Below are 14,732 nucleotides of genomic sequence, written 5' to 3' on the forward strand. Positions count from 1 at the left end.
TTCACATACTTATGGGAAGACCCAGATTATGTTTGTTTTTTTTTTAATGTAATTTTGTTTTTGGGAGGGGGTGGGTATAAAGCAACTATTGTTGTAAACCAAAAATGTTAATGTTCCTGCAAACTGATGAAATATTGAATATGAATAGACTTTTTTTGCGGTCAATATGATGATACAATGACACAATAATGAGACACTTAGCTATTTTAATAAGAGTTCAAGGAATACTTGTATACATGCCAGGTTCAAAATAAATACAATGGACTATCAGCGGATTATCATTTGCAGGGAAGAGGCAAAGAAACAAATGATGCTATTTATTGTAGAAAGCAACAGTGAAAGAATTAAATGGATCATTAAAATATATGCTTGCATTTCAGTGTCGTCAAAATAGGCACAACATAATAAATACACTTTAATATATTATTTAGTGTGTAATTTTGAATCTGGTGCTTTCAAATGACGCCTTGTTTATGTGTGTAGGCAGAAGGATTTATTAGCAATGAGCATTTTATTTCGGGTATGTCACTTAAGCATTCACACAAAAATGGTGGGTTCTTGCATCTTCTTCGTCTTCTTTTTTGCCTCGTCTTCCTCGCTAAGACAGTTTTGCGACTTGATGACTTAGCGTCATCAAGTCATACTTTTATGTAACTTTAGTGGCTCCGGACACATTAACAAAAGCGCAAATCTCGTTGATCGGCCAGTTTTTGACGCAACATGTCAAAAAAATAAATAAATAACCCCTCGACGTTAAAAACATTTGCCGTTTTGAAGTCACGCGTTTTATGTCTGGGTGTGAATAGGGCTTAAGAGTAAACCGTGAACAGTCAAATAATAAGACTCAATAGACTGATGTGGATCGTGCTTATGATCAAGACACTAAATCATGTCTGTCAGTGGAACACAGTTTTCTCCCTTTTCACTTTTGAGATGCGTACAAAATATGCATTTCAGTTGAAGAAAATTTGTAATGTAGTTTTCAGAATTGCATATAGTAGAAAATGTCATAATTTCACCATGTAAAGGGTTTTCCCAAGCCACCACTCTTATTACAATGAACATAAGTAATTTTGGTATATTACATAATGATAGCTATACACTTATTCAACTTCAGGTATGTTTAAAATATACCTAATATTTTTAATAAGTTTCTATATAAAAGTATAAGTAATGTACACTGTAATTAGGTGAAACATGGCAACAGTGAATCTGATTATGTAGTGTTGGTACCATCCATACTTTAAAAACCAAAAAATAAAAACGATGCATGTTTCTTCTTGAAAGCTGAGAATAATGAAAATACCAGTGGCAGAGTCTTCTTTTCAGAAGGCTGAAGGGTTTTTATATCTCTCCATGTTAGTCTAGAGTTTAGTACTTCACATGTAATATTTCTATTGAATAAGTAATTAACATGAATTTAAAACCATATTACATTACAGGAAATTAAAAGCATCAAGATGTTGTGAAGAGTGGGGTTTTTTTTTGGACTCAACTTTCTAAAGCTGGTCTAATTAGCCTTCAATCCTCAGGCCATTTTCTTTATTCTAATCAGCTGATTACCTTGAGTTGCATCATTCTTATATATCTGAATATATGCGTTTCTCCTCTTCATGACTCTTTTTTGACATGCCGCTGCTCATTTGTGGAGGCGAATACCCCTTGATCCTTCTGTTGTGTTCCAGTCAAATTTGACTGACTTGCTGTTTTCATCTGATAACGATGGTTTTTCACATCTGACTTATGTATGGCTTAGGCATCTGAACACATACATTTAACGATAACCGGTTTTCCACATCTGTGGTGTTCCAGGGCTGAGACTATAAGATGAAATATAAGAATGGTCTCTCTGTCTCTCTCACACATTTTTTCAATCACCATGTTCCCCCTCCCCCTCAGAATGTTCTCTCTCACTGTATTCTCCCTCAATATATTCTCCCTTACTGTATTCTCCCTTACTGTACTATGTTCTCTCTCACTGTATTTTCCCTCAATATATTCTCCCTTACTGTACCATGTTCTCCCTCACTGTATTCTCCCTAAATATGTTCTTCCTCACTGCATTCTACTTACTGTATTCTCCCTCATCGTATTCCCCTCAATATATTCTCCGTTACTGTATTCTCCCTCACTATAGTTTCACTCACTGTGTTCTCCCTCGCCATGTTCTCCCTCGCCCTTTTTCTCTCTGATTGTGTTCTCCATCACTGTGTTCTCCCTCACCATGTTTTCCTTTATTGCATTCTACCACACATTCTCTCTCACTCTGATCTACTTCACATGTTCTCTCTCACTGTGATCTCCCTCACATGTTCTTTCTCCCTCCGTTTTCTCTCTCAGTGGGTTCTTCCTCAAATGTCTTCTCTTACTATGTTCTACCTCACTGCTTTCCTGGTTATATTTTGCAGCAACATGTAAAATGCAGCAGATAAATTTGCAAATCACATGTCCTTCAGACTGTACATTGTTACTCATGCATGAACATGCATATACACATAAAAAGGACTGACTGAATTGGTTTGGATTATAAATAAGATATTTTACCCTATAATATGAATCTTTGCAGGAGAAGGCCAGTGAAGGTTGGCTTGGCAAAACTAGACCTGTCAGTCTAGCTTATTCATACTCACTCAACAAGACTGTCCTCTGGTCTTGGGTACACAGTGCTCCAAATTAAACATTGTGCTTATTTTACTCAAAAATGAGTGGTGTAGTGTTAAGTTTAAAAAAAAAAAAAAAAAAAAAGCTTATACCCAATAACCCTGCTTTTACCAGCAGTCTGTGAATTCCGGGTATCTTTATGATTAAATAACAAGTCAGGATCTCAATTGTTTACATTTCTCTTAAGAACTTGTGTATGTATGCTCCTTTAACTCCTTTGAACTACATGTTCCACTCATACAGAGAAAACCAAAAAGAGCAGGGATGTAATTCTACTTTACAGGATATCTATAATGCCGAGCTAAACATACTCTGTATAATTGTTAGGCTGTGTGTATAGCTAGGCTTTTAGGAATTACTGGGCTTCTTGCCAGAAATGGTTTCTTCAATATTGAGCAGCGAAGGTTATAGAAGTTTGCTTAGCAGCTATATTGTTATGTGTAGCTTTTGAACGATTGTCTATGCAAAATGCCTGATCTTTCCAGAAAAAAATAATCGGGCAAATGTTTTGATCCTGTACTGTAAAAAATCCTTTTATGTCTATCAAAGTGTGCCACTCCTCAAAAGGAAATCATGCAAGTCTCCCACAGCAATCAATGTTTGTAGTGAATTTCAGGAAGCACAGAATGTTTGTATTTCTTGATCCCATGTGCATTTCACAGACAGGCTGTGATCGGTTGCACCTCCCTCATGGTTTGTCATGAAGATCAAGCATTCCTTAGCCATGGATCATACAGCATTACAAATAAAATTCCAATGATTTTGTCTTCTGGTTGCAGCACAACAAAGTGAGGGTTTTTTTGTTGTTGTTGTTGTTTTGTTTTTTGTTTTTTGTTTTTTTTTGCATAAGAATCAAATAAAATTTGATCTAAAAGACAGTACTGCCCAGAGCTGTTGATCACTTTACAAATCTCCCTGAACTCAAGCTTCATTACTTTCATTAGACCTACAATGCACATGCTAGAGTAAATGTGGGACACCACATTTTATGAGATAATGTTTAATAGGAATGTGACAGGATAATGTGGCATAGAGACAAAGTAAACTTGCTAAATGGCACTAAGGACCTGCAGGAAGGTTTAGCTGACACTGGGGAAGTGTTACACCATTCTACTGGGCAGTAGATTGCTTACAAAACATTATCTGCGTGGAAGAGTCATTAGAAGGAAACCTTGGCTGGAACCTTATCACAAAAGTACATTTTTGATCTGTTCAAAACAATCTCTAGATAAACCATTTTAGAAACAAGGGCTGTGGAGAGATGCAGTAAAAATGTAACTGTTTGGCCACAATCACCAAAGGTGTTTGGAGAAAAAAGGTATTTGATGAAAAGGACATTTGATGAAAGGTATTGATGGAAAGGACACCTTGCCAGCTGTAAAGAAGGGGGGTGGATCTGTTATGGTTTGGGGTCACGTGGTAGCCAATGGCCCAGGAAACGCTGCATGGGTAGATTGAAGAATGGATTCCAGTTAATATCAGCAAATTCTGGAAGTGAATATGATTCAGTCAGGCAAGAAACTGAAGCTGAAAAGAGACTGGCTTCTACAACAAGACAATGATCCAAAACATAACTCAAAATGTGTCATGAACTACAAGAAATGCAAGCTGAAGCACAGCCCCCTGACTTGCAAGATGGCCCAATAATAACAACTCTGAACTAGAATTGTTCTGCAAGGAGGAGTGTTTGCAAGCTGTGATATCTGCCAAAAGAGGGTGTTACTAAATACTGACGTATTAGGTTGTCCAATCTTTTGCACGTGCCCCAACTATTTATTACTTATAAACTTATTTATTTATTTATGTGTTCGTTTGTTTACATTAATCCAATTTCAAGTAACTGTGCATTAATATTTACAGAAAAGTTTTGTTGTTAAAAATGTTTGCTGCAGTGATCATTTGTTTCTGTTTACTTCACAAAAATCAACAAAATGTCTAATCTGTACATTTACATTTGTATTTACTTACTTTCAGTCAGATGTTCCACAAATAGTCCACTCTGTGTATGTGCAAAGGAACAACAGTGGTAGACAAGAGATAATCTCCCCAAACAAAACATTATTTGCATGTGTCCTTTCTTTTTTTAATAGACCTTCCAATGCTAGGGCTAATCCTCTCAGGTAAGAATTCCCAGAGTGTCTTTTTAGGTTTACTCCACTACAGCTGTTGTGTAGTTTATCTAAAGTTTGGGTATGACTCATTCAGTCTTTCACCTTATGTTCCATATAATCCCACAAGTTTTATGAGATTGAGGTCTGGTGATTTTACAGGCCAGCCAATGTGTCCTCGTGTTTCATCATGCTGACTGAATAAGTAACCCACAGCTTTGGCCCTGTGCACCTTACATTTGGGAGTGTCAGGATTCTGCATGGACATGAAATATAAAAGATAACCTCACAATCTGGCCAGCAACCGAGCATCCGCTTTAAAGAGAGCTTATAAAACTGGTAGATATTTGAGTCACCATGTAAACAACAGTCATTGCAGTAATGACTGTAAACTATTGCTTTCATTGTTGAGAAATGCAGAACATTCCTCTACTGCAAACTGAAAGAACTGACAGTTTCTTCTTCCAGCTGTAATATCTGTGAAAACAAAATGTCCTCAATGCAGTATTTTTTCTTTAATTGCTTTAGAGGAAATTGGTTCCTGGCCAGGTGGCACTGTGGCACAGTGGGCAGCATTGCTGCCTCACAGACCAAGGGTCCATGGCCCACTACTGAGCTTGGGTTACTGTCTGTGTAAAGTTTCACATGTTCTCCCCATGTCTTTGTGGTTTTCCTCCCAAAAACATGCCAGTACTGTATGTAGACTGGCTATGCAAAACTGCTTCTGAATATGTGTGTACATTGTGCTGATGTCCCATTGAGGGTGTAGTACCATCTCATGCCCAGTGTTCCTGAGATAGGAACTAGATCCACTATGACTCTGACCAGGACAAAGAGGTTACAGAAGATTAATAAATAAATAGTTGCAGGCCGAGAAGTTGCCATGTTGAAGGTAAATTAATAGCTTTTAACTGACCTCACTGTTAATGAAAATGGTATGCTTGTATGCTATCTAAGTCTGAATTGAAGTAAAGAAAAATATATTATTTTTTTGAAAATTATGGTTTAAACATTGCTTCTCACAACAGTAGAGTAATGAAGGTTTCCTTTTTTATAAATTAGGCAAATAATTACAATATGCACCCTTTTCAGGTTTCACATTTACTTGAAAGGTATTTCCATTTCTCTGTTTTCCTGTTTAATGTACTAGACTAGCTCATTTCTTATTATAATTATTATTTACAATAATGTAACTTCATATTCATGCTGAGGTTTTAAAACTAAAATTCAAACAAATGTAACCATCAGTGGTCCCTCTAAGATTTCTAAATTGACGGTAAAGTAGAGCTACCTCTTTATCCTGATGCTGGAGGACATTCTCCCCTTCACACAGACTGAGGTTCTGAGCAAATTGTTCTATTGATAACTGCCAGAAGGTGAGATGAAATTTGCCAAATTGTACACAAAAAATTTAAACCTTTAGTCCACCCTTAACATGATTTTTTACTCATACAAGTTCACTTGATTATGACAATTGAATATAATACACCAGTATTCTATTCAGCAGTACCTAAGGTCAAGTATGTCACCATGACATACTCTAAGTGCTGCCAATATTTCATAAGCCAGTAATATCATCACTGTAAATAATAAAACGGATGAGGAACAGGAATTCTGTGTGAAGTGTCACTGAGAAGAGAGAGCCTGAGCTCTGAACCATTCGCTTCTTCACTTACTGCTGTTTGAACTGGGATTATGTAGGCAATCAGCAGGGTGAATGGTGGTGGCCTGCTGTCATCCCTTACTCCTCTCTTTCTCTCCCTGTCTCTTATTCTCACGTTGTCCCTCAGATGTATGTGCTGGGAAAAAAGTGAAATAATTTGTCTGGGCAGGATGGTGGGAGAGACAGAACCGAAGAACTAAGGTGCTCTAAAATTACAGCATGTGCACCCCTCACAAGAAGAAGAAACTCGAATTAGGTTCAAAGCACTTCATCATTATTCCTTTTGCCCGGTGATTAAAGTTTGACATTTTAACTCATGCAAACCAGAAGATATATATTCTGCCCGTTCCCTTTGGGGTAGGCGGCAGGCTAATGTGCAATTATCACTTCAGCTATGGCACATTTAAGCGTTAAACCTTTTCTTTTTTTGGTGTGAGATAAATTTGACTTATCTGTAAGTAGAATAAAAAAATTATGTGCTTAAAAATGAAACACTGTTCGTGATGAAAGGAATAAGAAAAGATCACTGCATGATTGTGAATTGCAAAATGTCATAAAGTGCTCTGGTGGGCATTAGGGTGCTTTTGAAGGAATGAGAGTGCTTGTTATAATCATTATTTCAAGAAGATTCTCTAGCGGTGCACCTGTGGCACACTTCTCTAGTGCAGCTTTAAATTGTACTAGAACTTTTAGGTCAAATGACATGATTATCCAGGTTGTATAATTGCCTCAAGCCCAGGGTTCTTGGCATAGACTCCTTATTCACCATGACCATGAACAAGAATAAGCGCTTACAGAAGCTGAATGAGTGACAGAACAAATGATTAAAAGCCTTTAAAAAACTTTCAAAGAACTTTCAAAACAGTGATCTAAACAACCTGCGACATGACACCTTACTTTACATGCACATGTTGCACTAAGTTTATTATACACAGAAATCACATTAAAAATACATATTGTAAAATTGATTCATTCTGTTGTGAATGTCATTCATCAAGTCCAGTAGGGCTGTAGTGCATGTGGAGGTCACGATACATAAACTGATAACTTCTGAATTCTGTTTTCACATAAATAACAACATTCTGATTTTGATGAATGTTGATGATCCATGGTAACAAAGAATCTCCAGTATTATATGAAGAACAGTTCTCTTGTGGTTAATTTTCTACATACTTCTGACCTTAATACAGACCTTGTTTTAAAGATAGTCAGTCAGTTATGATCATGATTGTATACTTGACAAGTTCAGTTTGAGGTTTGAATGTTGAATTATTTCTATGAAGACTGAAGATAATTTGCATTAAAGGTACAATAGTCTTTTTTTCTTACTAGTAGAGATAACAGAAAATATGTAGATGATGATGATGATGATGATGATAAAATAATTGTTTACGCAGTGCCCGGAACACAATTGTATTATGTGTCTGAGAAAAACATTTTGAAAACTATAGTATTATGGGCCGGATTGCTTGTTTGTGTTTATATGGGTTATCGCAGCCAGCTAATTCTCCTGTGAGCAAAAAACAATGCTGTCCTTTGATAAATCTTAACGACAAGAAACACAATAAAACCAGGATAAACACTGGCAGTGATTTTTTCATGATGGAGTAATTTATTATTAAACACTATATGGCCAACTGTATGTGGACACCTAACCTATGATTGTTGAGCATCAAAAGGCAGGGGGCACTGATGTCAGGGAAGGAGGCCTGGTTTGCATTCCGTGTTCATCTCAAGGTGTTCAGTAGGGTTGAGGTCAGGGCTCTGTGCAGGCAACTTGAGTGTTTCCATACCAACCTTGGCAAACCATGTCTCTATGAACCTAGCATTCATACTTGAACATGATTGGGTCCCATACTGTAGTTCCAGTGAAGGGAAATCTTAATGCTACAGCATACTAGACATTCTAGACAATCATGTGCCTCCAACTTTATGGCAAAAGTTTGGGGAACTCCCACATTTGTGGGTTATGCTCAGTTGTCTACATACTTTTTGGTATATAGTATATATGATATTATATTTCTTAAATCAGTATGAATTTCACAAGTTTAAAGTACTATAACTTGACTTTCAAGCAGTTGAAAGTAATGTAATGCTAACTCTAGTTAAACAACCATAGGTTCTGGGGGTGGACTTAATTAGTAAAAAAGAAAAATCATTCAACTCCACCAATTGAACACCTAATTGAGACCTAATTGTGCACATGCAGTTCACCTGCAGTACACCTCAGGGCTTATTGAATGACATTCTCAGTATGTATATTTCAGTATGTCTGTAATATACCTAGACTAACATTTGTAAAGTAAGTTGTTATATGCTGCAGGTTGTTTAGATCATTGCTTTAGAAATATATCCATTGATTCATCTTAATTAGCTGCTTATTTTGGTCAGGGTCATAGAGGATCCAGCAGGATTAGATGCTAGTCTATTACCGGGGGCCATTCAAGCACCCATTCACATGCTAATTTACACCTAGGGGCTACTGTATATACATAGAGTACCTAATTCACCTGCTGACATGGATACAGGGACAACATGCAAAATTCACTCCCCTACAAAGCTACCTTGGGAAAATTTCCTAAAGTTAAATTCCCATTGTTTAATATGTGATTCTAGAACTTCTCTAATATACAGACGCCAGGATGTATATAAACTACATGGATTAAGAGCCTAAAATGTCTCATTGAGGATTTTCTACTCTTTAAAACCTTGTGCTTGTGCTTGTTCAAGAAGCAACAGATCTGCTCTATTTACTATATGAATAGACTGTGATGATTTATGGGTCTTAGTATTGCTTTATTTATTATCATACCTTCTCATTTAGAGGCTTTCACAAGCAATTACTCTTTACAAAGTACACAGAAATCGGAAGAGGTGGGTATTTAGCCATTTTTTGAAGATAGTGACAGATTCTGCTGTCTGGATTGAGGTTGGATGTTCATTCCACCATTGAGGGACAGACAGTTTGAAGATTCCAGAAAGAGACCTCATGCCTCACAGAGTAGGCACTACCAGGCATTGGTCGTTAACTGATCGCAGGTTGCATGAGGGAACATAAACCTCAAGGAGAGTTTTGAGGTAGGGAGATGTACAAAATTTCCAATTTACTAGTCAGATGAGAGGCCTGTAGTTGTACAGAGTATCAGACATGGAATTAGTCCACCTGTAATGCAAGCTTCCACTTTATTCAAGAATCTTAAAAGAAGCTGTCAAACTTTTCCTCAATATCTTGCTTTTATATTATAGTCTCAGAAAGAAAACCACGACAAGATATTTACTTCACCTGTCAGTGGTTTTAATGTTATGGCTGATCAGTGTATACAAAAAGTGATAACATTGATTATCTTGTTACAATGGCACCTGTCAAAGGGTGGGTAATATTAGGAAGCAAGTGAACAGTCAGTTCTCGAAGTTGATGTGATCTGATCAAGCATCTGTGGGATGTGCTGGACAAACAATTCCAATCCATGGAGGCCCCACCTCACAACTTACAGGACTCAAAGGAACTGCTGTTAACATCTTGGTGCCAGATACCACAGCACACCTTCAATGGTCTTGTGGAGTCCATGCCTCACTGGTACAGAGCTGTTTTGGTGGCACAAGGGGGACCTGCACCATATTAGGCAGGTGGTGTTAATGTTATAGCTGATCAGTGTATATGTGTGTTGTGCCTATTTGTCAAACCTGAACCTTTGCATTTTAAAGAGGTTTGTCTTGTGGTAAAGATGTAAATGTAGCCTGTATATCTATGAATATATCCATGCTCATTTTCATCTAGAGATGACAAAAGGCAAAAAAAAAAAAAATTTAGATGGCTTGAGCATGTTCAATCATTCAAGTATAAAACTGGGAATATTCTAAGCAGAATTTTCTTTGCTTTCAAAGAATGAATTTGCTTTCAACAGATGCACTCCTATTCAATTGTTAAGCCTTCCCAAAAAGATGAAATGACTCTATTCACCTCTGTGCTTCTGCTGCAGATTTGCACATATAGGCATAGACCATGTGGGAGAACAAAAAGCAGTTACTCAGGAAGAGAATTTATCCATTTCTAATGAACTGCTGAATTCTAGGGCACTGTATATTGAACAAAAACAGGTGTTTTTAAGTATGCATCACATGTGTTTAGATATTTTACATGTACTTATACAGGATTTTGCTTTGGCTTTTACTCTGGTTGTTGCATGTCCTTTTTCTGACAGCAGCTCTGAGTAAACACAGCTGAGGCATCCTCAGTTCACTGTGATGATGACACCATTGGACAGTCCGATAAACTCCATCATGCATGCCTTTCTGTGCTGTCTAAATCATTTACATCTGCTGAACTGGGGGGGGAAATCACACAAACACCATTTGCCAATTACACTAAACAATTCTAGAGCCTTCTAAAGAGCAATCAGTTTAAGGCAAACACACCTTACATTGCTTAATTTAATTAATTGTACAATCTGTGTTTTTTAATTGTGTGTATTTTGTTTGTTCAGGCAGAATCTTAAAACACATGGCTCAGTCTGCCATCTCTTGAATCATGTAGATCTACATCATTCAGAGAAGAAAATACGATGAACCTATAATATGACTTTGTCTATTTATAAACAATATTCTTTTCTAATTTAATACAATTTAGATGAATTTCAGAATTTCTTAGTATTTGTCACACTTTTGCTTTAATTACAGCATGCACTCGAGCTGGCGTGGATTCTACTAAACCTGATGATCCCTGTTAAATCAAATCCATCAGTTTGGTCTGAACTTGTGCTTCAGTGGAAGGGATAAGACTCAAGGAAGATCTGACTTTTTGTACAAAGGAGTTAACATGGTTAATAGCACAAATTTGCTTACATTTAAATACTGACCTAGAAATAGTGCAGAATCTTTCAAATGTAATATTCAGTATATTGAACATTTCTTTCTTTGGTATAAAAATGTTCAAATTCGCAGTGTGGACTGACTTTTGGACCCCACAGTATTGCTCAAGCTGCATATAAATGACTGATGTGAGAACATCTTCCATGTTATTGTTATGTGTGTATTCCTTCCTCAAGGAATCACTGACATAACAGGATGAAACACCACAGAGTGGAAATACAGAGGAAATTTTAGCTAGAGTATACTAAATGTGGAAGGATAATGACTAACCCTTGAGTTACTACTTTGACAAAGTGAAAAATGTAGTGCCATGATAAAACAGGAAAAAGAACAGAAGGGTTGGGATTTCACCAGCCTAGCAAGTCGAAACACCCCCAAAATGGGATGTCAATTTGTGAAAGCGATGTCAGACTAGGCCAGATTATAGCACAAGTTCTAAATACAACAGGGTGGGGAAACAAGGGCAAACTACAATACCACATTATATACAACTTAATAAAACTACATACAGTTTTGAAGTAGAAGATAAGACCAACATAGTTATATTTAAAATACTGTCAAATATAATAACAAAATTTCAATTAAGAAAGTGGCATACTAGACACATAGGGAAAACATCTGGTCAGAGGCACATTGGATCTGAAGCCTATCCCAGGAACATGGAGCATGAGGCAGGAATACACCCTCAAGGGGACAAAAAAAATACCCCTCAGGAATGAATAATATGTGATGTATATAGGCTTTATGAGATGTATCTGACACTTCAGCTTGCAGCTTTTTAAATTCACTTTAGAGGGCAATAAGAAATTAACCCCTGGTATTTGGGATGACCAGCATAAACAGAATTTTCTTTGCTTTCTGAATTCAACAGATGCACTTCTATTCAACCGTTAAGCCTTCCCAAAAAGACAAAACAACTGAATAGGATGTTGGCAAAAGAGGCTTTTTGAGTGTCATATGCCATGGTATTGGGCCGTATGCCTTTGGATAGTGTAAAGGCAATCACACAAGAGGAAAGAGATATTTTGTCAGTGGAGAGATATGTATGTGTGCCTTCTGTGGCCTGAGGACTGGGAAATGCTGTATGCCATGACATCCATTTCCTCCCTCTCTCTTTTCCCAAGGATATTATCACAGTAGCAGCCTATTACATAGCCTGGTTTCAGAGGTAGATTGAATAAATACTAGAGATGTGGCTTGAGCGTATCATGACCTTTAAGGTCACAGGACCAGCCTAAAGTAAACCTGCCTCTCTTTTCATATCTGGAACTATGGAGAATGACAAGTGCTGCAGTTTGTACAAACAGACTAGGCTGTGATTCAGATCTAGCTCCTCTCACATGCTTTATAGATTCATTTCTGCAAGGTGCTCTAGGCTCTAAATTATAATCTATTCATAGATAACTGTTTATTTACTCATTATAAAGATTAATTTCTCTGTGCAACAAGTGTGAATACGTTCACTGTTCTGGCAGAGCTACATTTCTCTAATGGATCAATATTTGTCATCAGGCAGAACACCAGAGTTGAAAAGATTGCCAGCCCATGAAAAACTCATTTAGAGAGCACACTTGTAATCAAGACGCTCAATAACCATCGAGTGGACGGATTATAGGAATTTGCCGAGGTCATACCTAAAAGCTTTAGACTTTGGTCATCCACAAAGCATCCAACAAATGCATGTGTACAAATACATCATGATATTTTACACATGGTATAATGAATCAGTCGATGCTGGTACGATTCCCAATCTGCCTCTTTTTAGGCTGATGCTTTTTGTCTTGTTCTGTTTCAGAGCTGTCTTGAGAGAGTTCCATTTTAGTTTAATAAATATTTCTCTCTCAGTGTTCAGGATTAACAAACCTCCTCAAACTACAAACAAACTATCACTCAATGTGTTTGATTTGAAATTAACTGCTCATTCTCTATCTCACCTGAGAGTCCACAAGAGCTTTAGCACTGCAAGTTGAAGTCATCCTCTGCAGTTCAGCCAAAAATGTAATTATCTCAGTTATCTCCTTACTGCAAAATGTAATCAATCAGGGCATGTTTGGCTTTTTTTTTTTTTTTCCCCCAAACAACAAGAGTCAATAATAGTCTACATAGTGAGTCAGAAATATAAGTGAGTTTAAAACATTCAACAAAATATATTTAAAATGTTATATATTACCAGGCCTATATTAATCTCCTGTTTATCATTTACTGTCCCTGTTACTATTATTTTTTCAACATTTTGCTTTTCAGCTCAGTGGTTAAGATGTCAGACTACTGATCGGAAGGTCATGAGTTCAAGTCCTAGCACTACCAAGCTGCCACTGCTGGGCCCTTGTACAAGGCCCTTAACCCTCATATGCTCAGTTGTATAAATTACAGAAATGTAAGTCGCTCTGGATAAGGGCGTCTGCCAGATGTAATGTAAATATTTACCCTGCCTGTATCTGATTCATCAAGGTTAATGTGCACAAGTGCTTGTCTACTACTGGATTTTAGTACCACTTCGCCAGTAGATGTTAAAGAGACTATACCTGGTCAGTGTATTTTAGTAAGATTAGTCTCATGTGAGACTTTTCACTGTCAAGAACATAAGCACAGTCACAAATGTTAAAGAAGAGCCAAACATCTATCTATGGTATATTAAGTATATTGCTTTATTAATGCAATTTATAGATTACTTGAATAGTTGATCATGCAGAATCGAGTAATACAGCCATACAAAATAGGTACATTTTGTTTTTTATTTTGTACTGCTATTTCACATAATAGATGTTTACATATAATCCACAACACAAATAAACCAGTTCAAAAGTTCATACACTTGATTCTTAATACTGTGTGTTGTTGCCTGGATGATCAGTGACTGCTTTTATGTTTTGTGATAGTTGTTCATGAGTCCGTTGTTTGTCGTGAGCAGTTAAACTGCCCACTGTTCTTCAGAAAAATTCTCCAGGTCCTGCACATTCTTTGCTTTTCCAGCATCATCTGCATATTTAACCCCTTTGCAACAGTGGCTACATATTAAGATCCATTCACTGATGCTCAAGAAGGCAACACGACACATGAAGAGCCAGGAGGTTTAAACAGGATGATTGGTGTAAATTGTTACTACTTCGTCTCCTGTGAAACATAAATATCTTATGTAGCTTCTGAAGGGCAGTACTAAATGAAAAAAATGTAAAATATTTAAACAAAATAACAAATTACACCAATCATCCTGTTCAAATGTTTACACCCCCCTGGTTCTTAATGTATCATATTGCTGTTTTGAATAAGCTTGAATAGCTTACTCAGGGCAGTACTAAATAAAAAACAAAATGCAATTTTAACGATTCTTCATTAAAATGGGAAATGTAATGATTTTATTTTTATTTGTGATTATGTTTGTATGTGTGTGTAAATGTGTGTGTGTGTATATATATATATTGAATTATATA

This window comes from Ictalurus furcatus, chromosome 9 (assembly GCF_023375685.1).
Source record: "Ictalurus furcatus strain D&B chromosome 9, Billie_1.0, whole genome shotgun sequence".
In the NCBI taxonomy this organism is placed as follows: Eukaryota; Metazoa; Chordata; class Actinopteri; order Siluriformes; family Ictaluridae; genus Ictalurus; species Ictalurus furcatus.